At 39.1% G+C, this 14,273-nt stretch overlaps 1 long non-coding RNA gene across 1 annotated transcript; it reads left to right on the forward strand.

Annotated features, from left to right (window-relative positions):
• The first annotated feature begins 5,353 nt into the window (after positions 1 to 5,353).
• LOC139136821 (uncharacterized) lies at positions 5,354 to 13,708 on the forward strand. Its single transcript, XR_011553257.1, has 5 exons — positions 5,354 to 5,482; positions 9,513 to 10,201; positions 10,822 to 11,020; positions 11,782 to 11,953; positions 12,626 to 13,708. It is a non-coding gene; the product is annotated as an uncharacterized lncRNA (long non-coding RNA).
• The last annotated feature ends 565 nt before the right edge of the window (positions 13,709 to 14,273 follow it).

Below are 14,273 nucleotides of genomic sequence, written 5' to 3' on the forward strand. Positions count from 1 at the left end.
GACTACAGTATCTTAAAGGAAAAGTAAAGAAATACAAAAAGATTTATGACAACCTTCATTACATTTGTTTCTGTGATATCTGCCAATAAAAAGAAGGAATGTGACCTGTGTAGAATATTCGGGCATCAACAACATTTCTAAGTTGATCTTCTTTGGTACTGAATTCAAAAATTCAAAGAAAAGCAGAATGCACATCATATGCTCTTTCCCAAGGGACAATTTTAATCTTACTGAACTCCACTTCAAAAATCTATTGAAATCATCAATACAGGCACGCAGGCTGTGTAGCCGCGACTGGCGAACCCGCGCTTTGCTGTGGTTGCTTGTCTCGCCGCTGGTGACGCACTTTGTGTGCTCTGCAAAATCAAGCCTTGACGCTAAATTATACAAACAACTACAAAAACCTGTTTATTTAAGTCGTTTTAATTCAACAAGAATTGCAAGCATCACTGTTAATGATTTACATCAGAAGACATTCTAAGGACTCCGAAGCAGAATCACAGGGCGGGGCTTGGGCAATAATTTATATTTAATGAACGCACCCGAGACGGGGCCTATTTATAGACTCTTCATGCCTTTAAGCGATGGAAAATGTTACATTTAGGGACAAGATGAAATCGTCAAACGTGTCAAGTGCATATATGAAAAATACATTTTGCAATCACTTCGTTGGAAAATTTCCGACAACAACACTGTCATCAAATTCGGTAAGTAGCAAATATTGACAATGACAATAGTGCAACACCAGATATTATTTACTATATTATTTTCCATGTGAATACGCAATTTGGAATTAGATCATTCTTCAATATCAGATAATTTAACGAAGATACTATTTTTGTCCTTGTGGTAGAATACATTATGATTTATTGACTGTGTTTTTTAAAATTGAAGATAATGTATAACATATCCCATAGATAGTCTGTTCTTATATTTTGAATTATTATATACCGTCGAACGAGTTCTTGAGGAATTAAACCATGATGAAATCTATTGAAGATGAAAGCATATAATTTCGCTACGAAAGTTGTGAAAATTGAAACTGTTTGAGCCATTAAATTCTATGACAGAACCCCATGGCCTTGGAAGGCACTCTTCCGAAGGTATTTCCCGAGGGATACGGTGTATTCTGCCACCAGTACTTTTCCGAGCGAAGCGAGGACAGGTACTGGAGGCAGAATACACCGTATCCCTCGGAAAATACCTTCGGAACTTCACAGAGTGCCCTCCAAGGCCATGGGGTTCTGTTATTATTACATATGTTCCCCAATTTTGTCGATCGCCGTCGAAAAAACACAGCTAATCGCGACACGGCCTGATTGCATATAGATTCTATATAGTGCACATTGATATGCTGTCAATGAACTTTTCATTAGCTGTGAGCTCACTGATTGGCTAAGGGAAAACCGTCTACCATTCATATGCAAATATTTGATGCAGCGTTCCGAGTTCACTATATCACTGTATTTCAATCTCGACTATAAAGACAACAAAAACAGACACAAACAAAGACGTTTCAGGACAGAAATCTTAAATATTTAAATACATTTGAACAAAATTGGTATTTAGAGTAACAAGATCAATTAATTGTAATAAAAATTAGAATGGCTGAAACTTCCAAATTGTATGCGAAATTAGACTAATCGGAGTCCGAGTACGGCTTTCAGATCTACAGTTACATGAATGAAACAGGGTGGTGTATGGACATCTGGCGAAGAAAGACGCTGATAAGAGTTGTTTTCTGAGGCCGCGATGTTGAATGTGAAGTTGAAGACTCCTCCGGTGATTTGAGACAAGCCCGGGTAACTGGTTTTGAACTTGCTGGCTACACCGTTGCAAGGATTGCGAAGTATTGATCGCCGCGTTGTCGGAGGAGCCGATCTATCACATTTGTTTTTGCCGTGGCCGCCACGGGTATCGATACTCTTCGTCGCTGTTTGTGTACGCTGACGTAAACCGGCAAGATTTACGTCACGGTCGTGGGTCAAGCTCGACTGGTACAAGTTTCCGTTGTTATTGTCCGAAGCCAGTCGTTGAAAACAGCAACTTTGGGTCGCGTTTCCATAACGCTTTTTCCGTTTATTTTCTTGCAACCTGACGGGAGCTTTGACGTCTTCGGTCGAGACCGCAGCAAATCTTGCAGATGTCAACGCTTCGGTGTACCTTCGCCGGTACACCGCTTCCATCGTAGTCACAGTATTTTGTTCCGTCCGTGCCGAGATATTATTTTCACTTCGATAATAAAATTCTAATTCCAAATGTTCAAAATAAATACAGTTCTGCCAATCGTAATAATTATTTTCTTCCACAGATATACAATCCGCTTAAGTATTTATTGTTGTTCAGGAGCCGGCAACAATATTTACCAATAGAAAGTAGTACGGGATAATAACTAATTTGCATAATTTAGCGTGAAATAATTTCTTAACCATGGTTTTCTATGTAAACATTATTTAATGGCACGTGACCTGTTTTCGAAATGCTTTGAAGTTGATAAAACACGTGAAATACTTTGCTGAAAGCAAGCAATTAGTAAAATATTTAAAAGCAGTGATAATTAGCTCAATCAAAAGCTAAAATACTTAGAAAAGTGTCACAATTTTTAGAAAATGCAAAAAATATACAGGGACTATATTATCTCTGTCTGTGAAAATACCAACTTTATTTCGCTGCCAACAGATTGGTAATCTGTGGTACATATGTAATAATGGTGGGAACGTCCGATAATATCATACCATAAACAGGGACATGCGCAAGCCTAAAGAATTCGTCACCCACGAGTTAGAGCAGGAAAGATATATTCAAAAAAAACTGTTAAGTCTCAACCGGAGAGTTGAGAGTTTGAGATATGTCACAAGTCTATTCGCTCAGCAGTTTTACATGTATGTGAACATCCAGCGAAGGTCACGCGTGCGCGTAGCTGTAAGTAGTTCGGTTACAGTGAAAATGTAATTCGTAATTTCACTAGTTAAAATACGGGTTCATACTAGTACCGTCTAAACAAAAGGAGAATGGCAACACAGGCATAGCATGTATGATAATAATTTTTAATAAGCCATTGACCATATTGCCGACGCGTAAGAAAATGTTAGCCGGATTTAGGCCTGAACAACTAAATCACCTGTCATCGTTCACGGCCAGTCCCATAGGGTGGTGTTTTCATGTCGTCTATCTTGAGATAATCAAAGTTGACGCCCAAACAGACACATAAAGCAGCTCAAACCCCCTATGAATTTTTAAGTGACTGCTTCCGTTTATGATATTTTCGGTTACGTCATCTAGAACAAATTGTGTCAATGATTGACGCTTGAACTGTCAATGAACTGCCAATGGAATCTACTCACAGCCGGTTATCTACTCGTCTGACACTGTGATTGTTTAGAGGTTATTCTCTAGATCTCTTTTAATCTTAGTAAGAAATAAGAAGCAGAACCATCGCGCAAAGGCACTGAAATAGCTTTCCCGGTGCAAAAAATACGTTTCAGTCGTATTAGATTTGAAAAAAACATGAGCGGGTAGAAATCATAAGGTCTAGGTAGAGCAAATAATAACAAAGAAATTGAAAAAAAAAATCGACAGTAAAGGTTTAGTTTAATATGCCGATGATAAGTGTTTCGCTTCAAATCTTGCAATTTCTTCGATTAGTCGCCCTCAGGGCCATAGACCGAGTACGACCACTGCATCATTTCATGTGCACACTGAATCCAGTTACCGTAAACTTATTGATTTAGTTGTTCAGGCCTAAACCCGGCTAACATTTTCTTACGCGTCGGCAATATGGTCAATGGCTTATTAAAAATTATTATCATACATGCTATGCCTGTGTTGCCATTCTCCTTTTGTTTAGACGGTACTAGTATGAACCCGTATTTTAACTAGTGAAATTACGAATTACATTTTCACTGTAACCGAACTACTTACAGCTACGCGTACGCGTGACCTTTGCTGGATGTTCACATACATGTAAAACTGCTGAGCGAATAGACTTGTGACACTCCGAAACGTCATTGTGAATGTGATTATGGTCAAAATTTTGTTGTTTGCAGTCAGTTCATGGGCATTGCACTTAGGTACAAGTACAGTTGTACCAAAAACATACAAACGAACGCATTGAAAATGTGTATGTTTTGCCGACCCGACACCTGTCATCGTTCACGGCCAGTCCCATACGGTGGTGTTTTCATGTCGTCTACTCTGCGCTGCCGAAGATTACGATCTCGGTTGACAGAACCGCTGTATGAAAAGTTTCCTGTTGACGAGTTTAAGTATCTGAGTGGTGAATTACATCGTTTACTGCCATAAATGAGCCACAAAAATCCAACCGCACTGAAAATACTCGCGACAGACGATGTGCACATATTATATTCCCGATTTTTACAGGTCTGTCAGTGAGATTCACAGGTCATGATTGTGCCCGGTGGCACCGGTGTGGGTTTCGGAGACAATGTAAGATACTAGGGAAAGTAAAACTTTTGTTTACGTTGTCGTGAAAGAAAATTAGTTCTATTTAGGCAAGCCAGTAAGGAAAATATACGAGCAGACGATGAAAATACCTTTGAAATGTTTTATTTGTACAGCAACATAATCACGAACGAGTTACGACGCTACAGCTTACAGTGTACTCACTTCACGTTTTCCCTAATCCGCTCACTAATTCCTTTCTAAGATGTAAATTCGGCATATTTGACGACTGAGGACATGTATAATTCTTGGAGAAAAACTGACTGGTACGGCTATTATATCCACTGTGCATTCATAGATGTCGCAGAGCTGCTTGCATTATGCTGATCAGCTGCTCGATCGAGTTTGAAATCGAACGTTGGCGCGGCGCGAGTATTTTGACCCGATTTTGGCCGGCCTCATAACTTTCGCGAAGGGATGAGTGTATGTTTCAAAACACGAAAACACACTCATTTTACACACTCCAGCCTATTTTTTACTTCCATCGCCATTTCAAGTTAAAAATAAATCTTCTTCAAAGTATGAAAACCTGTGTCGACATCTTAATATTTAAATTGTTCGCTTCAAAAGTGTGCCATAAACCCTCCTTTGAAGTGGAATGGCCCAACAGCGGAATAATATCAAGAAGTGATACGGTTGTCATCACTCCTTAGCAACCAACTTTTTATTAGTACAGCGATGAGCAAGCAAGGTCGATTTCAGTGGATTTCGTCGCTAATTTCGGAACGTCCGTAGGAAAACAGTCATAACCAAAGCATGCATGTATGATAAAGGGGTTATTAGACGAAGTTTTTGCTGCGCAACTCGTCAAAATACGGACACATCACTCGAATACGACGCGGTATCGCCAAAACTTCGTGTAATAACCCATAAATGTTATGGTTTGTTTGCACTCAGTCCCTCTGGGTGAACTCTGGTTTGCACGAGCTTTTGTTTACAGTGTCAAAGGCCAAGAAACTATGACAGCCTTATTTTACAATCGGGACATTGTATGACATACGTAGCGGCTAGCATACCTGAGGTAGGTGAGCTATATCGTTGATTAATTAACGCCTTTATACCATCCAAAACTTCTCAGTGTTCATCTGCTTGATGCTGCCGTGTTTTAGATAAAGTTTTTGTATAGTTATGGTAAGCAGCGAGTACAATGCAAATTAATCTACCTGCGAGAAATGAGTGACTATGAGTTAGCGGAAAGGCTACTTTGATCATGGCGGTATACGTTGCCACTCCTGCACTGTTGTAAATGGAGTTTTTATCGTCGTGGTTTGTTCGATTCCGTACAAAGAAGCGTGGCCTCGTCTCGTTGAGTTTAACACTTAAGGGTTTAGAAGTATTGCATGCACGTAGTCATACCAAGGTGCCGATCACAGTCGTCCACGTTGGCCAGGATTGTGTGCCGACTACAGAGAACGACCTTTATGGTGATCTTCAACGTACTATAAAAAAAGAAATAACACATGACCGGCTTTCGATTACCGTGTTGATAGGGAAATGAGCTACTACCTTATCAGTTGCTAACGAGAATTTTGGTCAGGGCGATAGGCCCCGACGTTGGTGATCGACAGAACAAATTAATGAAGGGGATTAGGGAGGGTAATTAACAGATATGGACTATAAAATTTACAAATGACCTCACAAGAGGGATAAAACTGCAGCAAGTGTGAAGGAATACAGTAAAAAATTGGCCGACTAGCGGGAAATACAGTACTCGTTAAAATAAAGAGCAAAGTTAAAACAAATACAGTAAATACTAACCGACCAGCGGGAGATAAAACACTTGCAAAGCAGAGACTAAAATGCGCAGACGTTTCGGGTGCAACCCTTCGTCAGTACTAAAAACTCGCTAGAGAAACGTGAAAACACAAGAAAGAAAAACAGCCAATCAAACAAGGGAACGATCAAACGCGTTAAAATATGCATTCATACCGGCTGGTGCCAGAGTACCGAGTTTAAAAATAGTGGCCTGTTCGAGTTTATGGCGGGTAGAGTCGGTGGTGGAAATTATAGCAGACACTGCCATGTCAGACCGACCGCGGTGGGGTGGTGTACAAAAATGCTTGGCCACCGGGTATGCGAGCTTGTTGTCGGTCACAGTGCAAAAATGTTCAGCAAAGCGATCGCCAAGGCGACGCTTTGTTTCGCCAATATATAGCATGTTGCAGCGTCTGCATTTGATATATTAGCCGACGTGCACGTGAACACGCCGGAAACATAATTGGTTGTAAAAGTATGCGGGCAGGTGTTACACACTCGACGGCCACATGATGATGTTCCAGTAGCGCAGTCGCGATTAGGTAAACTGGAACGCACCAGCCGGTCTTTGATGTTCGTGTCACGTCGAAATGCCATGATAGGAGGTACGGAAAAATATTCTGTGAATCGGGGAGTTGGTAAGATGGAAAACTCCTCAAAGATGATTTTACGGATTCTATGGTTTAAAATGATGGTATGTTAATACAAGAGGAATGCGATCGCATTGAGAACGGGTAGTTGATTTAGTGTTAGTGGTTCAACGCGCTCTTTGGCTTTGTCCACTACAGAGCGGGGATAACCCGAGCCGAGAACCAAGTGCTAATAGTGTCAAGCTGCTGCTCAAAATCCTTTTGGTCAGAGCAAATGCGCCGAGCACGAAGAAACTGTGAAAATGGAATGGATTCCTTGCACCTACGGGGTGAGATGAGCTGAATAGAACATATGCATGAGAGTCTGTGGATTTATAATGTATGGAGGTAGACAGCTAGTCCCCATTGATATAAACTGATATGTCAAGAAAGCAACCGATGTGTCTGAAATAGTGGAAAGTAAATTCCAGTGCAGGGTGTGAAATGTGAAACGAAATCAATAAAATTATTCAATTCTGTGCGTGAACAAGATGCTGCACCAAAGCAGTCATCAATATACCGTTTAACGAGAGGATTATGTGACTATCAAATTGATTAACCCCAGTCTGTTCTTAAAATCATTTTTCCCTCCAGTGTACAAAAGCTACTTTGTTTCCGCTCGAAATTAAGACCAACATTTGATGTCACAATGAACTTGAACAATTTGTCCGGGTTTTCTTTGATCCGCAATAGGTTTAAAAAGACTGTTAAATGTGTTAAAAGAGGTATCAATCACTCGCAAGAAATGTCGCGACCATGGAAAATTTGCCGACGTGACGGGCTAAAATTTAAGTTAATGTCTTTGCTTCCTATTTGTTCATGTTCGTTTTGATTTTAGATTTAATACGTATTATTTTAGGTAGCATTTTGCACACACTGTTCGTTTGATAGGCCTGTCATTACCTGTTAAGTGGAGTAAAAATTAACCAAAAAATTACACCTATTTATCTTATCTCTTTACATTCAAAAGGAATCAGTCTGGTTTACTTTTAGCGTGAATGGAACACAAGTAGAGTTCACACATCATATTCAATCACTGAGTTTGTTGCATACGAATAATTTGCATAATTGTTGATGCATGATATCAAAAGCTCCATACCCTATAGGTTGTGACAAAGTATGAATTACCAATGAAGTGAGATTTATCAAATTTGCTTTCCATAACTGTTTGTTTCAATTAGCAAATGTAATATACCAAAATTAACAAGGTGTTGTATCAACCACAAATCTATAATTCAAATCAAATATAGTGCTTCTTGGACCATCCGCGGTAAGAGATTGCCATCGTTAGCCTTATGGAAGTCCATGCGCGTATTCTTTTATCGCTGATGGCCTCAAGCCAGATATACAAAGAAATGTTTTCTCGTCCATTCAAAGCCATGGCTAGAATTAAAGTTTCTATTATTTTATGGCAATATACATAGTGATATGAACATAGATGCACAAATTGTATTTGCTACCCGTTATCTGTTTTACTTATTGGTAACTGGGAAAATTGGAAGTATAAAATGTATAAAGGTTTGTTTTTTGCCTTCATCTTCAGTTTTGTCAAATTGCTCACAGGTAATTGCCATTCGTAGCACTCTTCACGTAGATATTGGCAATACAGTTTTCGCTTGAGTTCAATATATGTCTCGGTACCGTAAAGGCGTACAAAGTCCACAGTAGGCAAACAAATACACTCAACGGAGAGATACTTGAAGATACGAGACAGCTCAATATTTATGCGGAATAAAAGGTCAGGGCATGTTGCCACAATTGCAAAGAGCGGTTACCTGGGCTATATAGACAGTGAAAAGTATGTTGAATAAGGTGACATACCGGATAGCTGGCGGGTATTATTTATACATGAGTAGTTTTGAATAATAAATGAAAATCTCCTTGCAAAGATCGAACTCACTATGTAATTAAGAGGGAATTGACCTTGATCGCAAATATGTGGAAAATTGTTGCATCAAACATATTGTAAATAGAAACAGGATATTAAAGGAAAACATCCGGCAGTCGAGAGGATTCACTGTTTGAATTTTGATTGGGGACGGAAGACAGTCAATTGTGTGCAAACAGGACAGCTTTGACTTAGTATATCTAAAAATAGCGCAGATGTTCACATATAATCAAACCTTGTTGTGACAAACGTCTTTGAATTAATCCGTGAGATGAGAGATGTGGAGTACGGTTTGCAAACGATCGATTTGTTTATAAGATACTTAATGTTTAAATACAACCGGGTTACGAGTGCTCATTAACGTAAGTTTATGGCATAATGTTTTCGGTATTGCATTGCACTGCACCAGTACCGATATTATGAGCGAGCTGCGATGCAAGAAGACTTTGGTACATAGGCAATAATTGTTATTCCACTTTTCTTTTAAAAAATGATATAAGACTAATAGTCAATCACTTTACGTACAGCATTTCAACACACCGAAGAAAATGCGTCTGTGTTCTTTATTCCTCACCAGTGTCATATTTGTGTTTTATTTGTATTATTTGAATCCCCTCACTGTTTTTAATATCTAGTGCCTCTAAGTAGCTATACTTGATTACTACCGCTTTTCCCCTTCCAAAGGCTTTTAGGGGGACCAATCAATGTATTGAATATGACTGTCACAATAACCAGCGATGATACTGGTAAAACATTGGCTTCTCTTCCTCCCTTCACAGATTTCCGAGACTGATTTAATGCTGCCTCATTTATTATTGCTGGATTATGTCGGCAAATTAAACTATGACCTCAACAAGACCATGCAGTCGTAACCTTCGAAAATACCTGTTTTTAGTATGTCTGTCATTGCTGTCCCTTTCCACAATGCTCCTTCGGCGTCCAAGCTCTCCTGTCGATTGTTGTACGATCGAGGTGGTTGTTTGGAACCGGTCAATTGTGTTCTGGTACCCGGACAGCGATTCTTCCAAATACATTGCCCTGCCCGCAGCAGACTTCGAGGATTTAGCTCTTCTTGTCAAACAGACAAACCTTAGCTTTAGTAAAAATGTCGTTTTCCCTCTGAAAAGCCATTTATGTCTCGTACGAACTGGAGACGGGAAGCTCGCAACCATGCTGCCGGATTACGAACTCTCGTTTGACAAGTCGAGAGAAAGACCTCTAAAATTCAAACATCGACTTCGGGGAAGGACCAAAGCTTCGAACAAGGAAATCGTTTGCAAGTTCAAGCAAGCAATACAGATGTCATTTGTCGGACAGGGTGACTCTCCCTTTCATGAACTTGGAATCGACAGAATTTTTCCACGGGAACCAATTATCCCTGAGAATACCGCACGGCCACAATAAAAGACTTGTGCAGTCGTAACAAGCAGTGCAAAACTGAACGGAACGAATCTTGGAGAAGAAATCGGTAGGATGTAATTTAACTGCTATCCCTTTCTTCCTACAGGAGTTATCACAGACGAAGATTGATATCAAATTTTCAAACATATAATTTCGCTGGCCAAATGAAGAAATTCAAAAGTATTTGTGTCTGCAATACTTAGGAATAGTGTTTCTGAGTAGTTGGTCCGATAAAAAACAGTGAAACCAATCGCTAATGATTTACACTCTGGCAGTATTATTCTATTCTGTATGGCCTGAAAGCATTATGTATCAATATTTAGAAGAGACAGAGGTAACTTATGCGGATGTTTATGGACAGAATACAGCATTTATATTTGGTGTATTTGCAGTGCTACGCTTGTTGAATCATTTTATATCTACTCAATCGACCTCAGTGATTGAATACTCGAAATCAAAAAAATTCTAATTTCATATTCTGCATAAAATTTGATTAGGAACCTAAATATCAATTAAGAATGTTAATATCATAATTTTTTACGATTTGACCACATTTGCTCGTCTACCCAACCGCCATGAACACAGTCGGAGGCATCTAATGTTTTTGCATATGGCTTCGATGTCACCCCTAGACATATATTTCAACGTGTGTGTTTTTGTAAAGAACGTCTTTCCATTCTATGACAGATTCACACGAAGCAGTGCTCCGTTTTAACCGTGCACCGATTAGCGGGTACGAGAAGGATGTGGGCAACAAGACTACACTGCGGGTCGCCAACAATCGAGTTGTATTGGACTGAATCTCGCTGAAGATCTGGGTATACCGGGCGAGTATATGCCGATAATTTCGTGGAGAGAAGGACCATACAATGCGAACGTGTACAAGGTATGACATGAAAAGTTGATATATATGACATGCTTATCCTTCGACATATCGCGGTAGCAGACTCTGGCTTGAATAATTGCCTTTTCGTCAGTCAATCTCCGATTCCTCATTTTTGTTTCCATGGTTTCGGCCAGTTTGCCCGTTTTTTACTCAATTTCTGTTGCCTTACGCCTTACTTTTCGGTTTCCCTGTGACTTTGAATGTGTTTCTGTCTGTCTTTCAGCCTGCCCTGTATGTATGTATGTATGTATGTATGTATGTATGTATGTATGTATGTATGTATGTATGTATGTATGTATGTATGTATGTATGTATGTGTGTATGCATTTGTCTCTCTATATGTCTCGTACATTTATCTGTCTCGTACGTTATGTACGTGTGTCTGTCTGTGCATCTCTCTCTCTCTCTCTCTCTCTCTCTCTCTCTCTCTCTCTCTCTCTCTCTCTCTCTCTCTCTCTCTCTCTCTCTCTCTCATAGGCATAAGTATGAACTGAAAATTAAACTCTAATATGTTCATTTGTGGTGGGCATAAAGGAGTAACTATTATCTCCGCAAGGCTGTTTATATCATTATTGTCATACTATTCGGTACAACGATAAAAGTGTAAAGCTAAAGACAACGGGGGTATAGAAAGTCGATTTCTAAATGCTCCTAATGCTAGTCCATCATGTTATTCTTTAATTGTGCAAGGGAATGATATACGTAGGCCAATGCAGACATAGTTATGAGTATATTAATTTTCTTATGGCATTAATTGTCAGTGGTACAGAGAGGGAAAATCGATCTTTTGTCATTACGTCAAGTGGTATTACAAATATCCATCGATGCCTGTTCATCTGTTACGACTGGACACCATTTGGAAGCTCTGGGATATTGTGCAAGAGTTTACAGCTGATGAGATGAAAGCATTTCCCCTAACATCAGGTTCAATGGGTACGTTTTTACATATGTGTGTACAAGAGAGAGAGAGAGAGAGAGAGCGAGAGAGAGAGAGAGAGAGAGAGGAGAGAGAGAGAGAGGGAGAAGAGAGAGAGAGAGGAGAGAGAGAGAGAGAGAGAGAGAGAGAGAGAGAGAGAGCTGTTACTTGCACTACCAGCGAACAAGTTACCAAACTCAAAACAAACGTTTGATATTGTGGTCTACAATATTTAATCTAGACATTACACTAAGCGACTGGTATTTAATAGTTCAGAAGACAAAGCTTTTAACAGTAACAGTAACTTCTCAAAGTTACGGTACTTGTCATGAAAATGTTATAGTAATCACACAAAATACTATAACTAACTACTGACTATAAGTACGACTTTTTATGACACAAAAGTCCATATAAAAACTATGCAAGATTAAACAATTTAATACTTTACGAGGGGAATCGGCCTCGGGATTTTGAAACAGTAGTAAAATAGGTTACTCGATATTTATTTGTAGACTGTTCGTTGAAATCCAGTGTTAATTCACTGCAACTTAAAAAGCTATTATCTACTTCATACAGGAATGATTGCTTATAGAATCCCCCCTGACTGAAGTCACTTTATTTTCTTTACGCTGTTACATTATCTATGTTTTGACCATTTACTTATTATTTCCTCTCTTGTGTCCTTGCAGGAATTATTTTGATGCTTAACATGTGTGAGACTGTTGATGTTTACGGGTTTGTATCGAGGAGTGAAGATAGATATTGCTACTACTATAAGGCTTGCCCAAACGGTCTCAAACTGGAACAGGTCGGCCATTCGATAACGGCAGAGAAAAAATTGATCAAAAGATTAAAACAGAGTGACGAAAAGGATATTGTTGAAAAACATAAGGTTGCATTAAAGGGATTTTCCCAGTACAAATGCAAAAAACGGGTAACATTGAATAGAAGGAAATGTTAGTGAATTATTCACTTTCGGTGTCTTAATTTGCAAGATTGCGCTGTTTGGAAAGGATGTCGCATTTAACTCAGCGGCTAAATTAAGAATCAGGGAACTTTTGGCTTGATTTCGGCGCGATTGTAATGTATTTACATTGAAAGCTAACAATGGAAGTATCTATTTTTCCATTGTAAAGTGTTTTGTCGGAAATGATTTTTGTGCGTCGATAGTTGCTCTAACAACGTTAAAAATTTTATATGCACTTTACTCTCTGAAGTGAAGGACTTTAATATCTTTCTCAAACTTAAAAGGTTCTCCTTCAAAATCAAGAATAAAACTCAAGGGTCACCGTGCGAGGTTTGGTCATAGAGAAACAAATTACCTTTAACTTTACCGATTTAAGTTGAAATGCGAAATGGTAGCTAGGTCTGAGCCAACTCTATGAGGAAAAATAGACTTTCCTTTTTTACTAAGAACTGAAAATTGTGTTTATTCGAAGAGCATTAAAATGAGCCAAAAAAGCCCTAGATCAGAAACGTACCTTACACTTGAGAGTCTAAATATACGTTCCCGAGGCGCATTCTATCTGTAATCATAGTCTTACAGAGAGGAGAGGTAACGGAGAGTCTACTTCTTAAAATAAGTCACCTTCAAACTTACCCACAGTACAGATCAGTAACCTTCTGGGTGTGTTAATTTTTATCGCTGACGTAAATGTGCATAACTTAAGTTTCGTTCGCTCCCACCGAAATTTTGTATTTGCTAAATGTTTCGGGTTTCCCTTCATGTCTAATTTTATTTAGTGACTAAAAAACTGCACCTGAACAGCAAATTTGTTGCGGTGGGTGGATGTTCTTGTTGTGACTTTAGAAAACACATAGTCTCGATGCAAGGGGGTGAAAAGTTTTGTTCAATCCGACCAGCAAGCAGTAAATTTACAACAGCCTTTTGCATCAAGCAAATTGATGCTTGGGTGAAAATTGCAGATGTAACGTTTATCTGATGAAATGAAGAGCTAATTTAATTTGCACAAAAAGAATCTTATTTTGTTATTTTTATTGATGGCATTTTTAGTTTAAATATTACACGCTTAAACAGTAAAATGTGATCGGCGTTTTAAACCTGTGGCCATTTTACTATTGATTAAGCCTCCTTGATGCAGTCAGAAATTCTGCTTGTATGAGGACAAAACATACCCTGCCAAGGGTTGCAAATGAGAGCTAAATTGGCACGCTGTGTTCTAGATTGAGACGCAAGAGACCACTTGCATTCATTAAATGTTAATGAGTGTTTTCGACTCACACCAAAACTAAACGCTATGAGTCATGAATATGCACCGATACAGAGGTGTTAGCCAAGCCGATGGTTAATGATGAACATCAACATAACTGTGTTAG

The sequence above is a fragment of the Ptychodera flava genome, chromosome 7 (genome assembly GCF_041260155.1).
Source record: "Ptychodera flava strain L36383 chromosome 7, AS_Pfla_20210202, whole genome shotgun sequence".
In the NCBI taxonomy this organism is placed as follows: domain Eukaryota; kingdom Metazoa; phylum Hemichordata; class Enteropneusta; family Ptychoderidae; genus Ptychodera; species Ptychodera flava.